The following is a 1,847-nucleotide window of genomic DNA, read 5'->3' as shown; positions in this document are numbered from 1 at the left end:
CATCCTGGGCAGGAAGAGGTGGAGGAGTAGAGAGGTGATGCTTCACTGAAGTGTGAAGATTTGCAAGCTGCTGCACAACCAGCAGTTTAAACCAATTACATGTGTGCCTATGTATACTTAGAATTATCAAATGCTGCCACCTAGTAGACAAATATGATAAAGCATGCATTTTCAGAATTTTACTTATGTACTTTATGTGTTTTATATTGATTATACGAATAAGACTACTTGCATAATTCAAAAATGATTAAATTAAATTCTCCTGTGTGTGTTCTCTTTACTAAATTTAACTGAAGGAGGGAGGCTGGAGCCTGAAAATTAATAGAAGGTGTTCAGAAACCAGAAATGAGGTCTGAAGTAACAGTAAGTGTACATCACTTACTGTGACTGTTATTGTCTACATGACAATAATCTGAAAAATCTATAATAATAATAAAAATAATAATAATTTCATCTAGAAAATCTGGTGCAGCAGAATTTTTTTACACATGAAAAGGAAAGACTTTTTTACCCAAAAGCATCAGTTCTTTTTTTAAATCATTACTGATATTATTAGTAGTACTCTAAAATTATACAGTAACAGTATGATTGCTTCGAGACCAATAAAATACTTCAGAGACAATCAGATTTGATGTAAAACTTGGCCATATTAATAAGGTCAGATTGTAATGTTTTTACTTCATATATTAACTTCGCAATGGGAAGTTAATATATGAAACAGTTGATTTGGGTTTATTAACTATAGCAATGGGAGGAGAATGAATACAAGCATTTTTTTCTTAAAAAAACAAAAAACTAAACTTGAAATTAAATAATACAAATTTTTAAGACAAATGATATTGTATAAACGGTTCTAAATCAGTTTCTATGCACTTTAACTAAGTATCTGCAGATAAACGCACTCAAAACATTTATATTTTTTAATATTCAGTCCAGATCAAAAGATCACTTGAAAGATGGCAAAAAATCATATTTTGCCTGGATCTTAACAAGGTTTCCAGCTTCAACATCCAACAAGGATAAATGGGAGTGCGACAAAACATTTTTTTGAACATGCAATTTCTTGAAAACAACGCTTAAACTAAAAGAGGCTGTTTTACAGCTGATCAAAAGTTTAGGACCACATGCCTTTAAAAGGCCTAATCTGTGCAAAAATGTGGATTCATTGTCATTTTCTGTCAGGTTGTCACACTGTCATGACGTTCTGATGGCAAAGGCCAAAATATTTTCCCTTTTTGAACGTGGTCAGGTTGTTGAACTGCATAAGCCATAAGCAGGGTCTCCTGCAGCGTGCCATCACTGCTGAGGTAGGACGCAGTAAGACAGTCATTTGAAATTTGTTAAATGATTCTGAGGGTTTTGGAACAAAGACGTCAAGTGGAAAACCCCAAATAATCCCCCCTAGCACTGAGCTGGAGGATACAATTGGCTGTCCATCAAGACACTGGACGATTAAGGCCGTTACTGGTGCCGAATGGAGCTTCAGGAGGTGCAGGAGCATCAAGCGCTTTAACTAACATTTATATTTATTAACAAGTTGTCTGTTTTTATTTTGATGCTTTTGATAATTAAAAAAGTTTCTTACAGTGTCACTCTGCTTTAAAACCAACTAACAATTGGAATAAATTATCATAAATCTCTTCAACATATTGTGAAGATCGCTCTTTGCCATCTAGTGGTGAGAGAGAGAATTAGGCTGTGCATGCGGCTTGTATATAGCTGGGATTAAGTATGGGACAGCACAACCAGTTATTAGGTTTAGGGGCAGTTCCTTGCACACATAGGGTCAGGCAGGTTTAGATATCCCCCCCCCCCCCTCCTTTTTAATAAATGAAATCATCACTTTA

This window comes from Haplochromis burtoni, unplaced genomic scaffold, assembly GCF_018398535.1.
Source record: "Haplochromis burtoni strain Fernald_Lab_line unplaced genomic scaffold, NCSU_Asbu1 Contig_290, whole genome shotgun sequence".
Lineage (NCBI taxonomy): Eukaryota > Metazoa > Chordata > Actinopteri > Cichliformes > Cichlidae > Haplochromis > Haplochromis burtoni.
Note: the sequence above shows the minus strand (reverse complement) of the source record.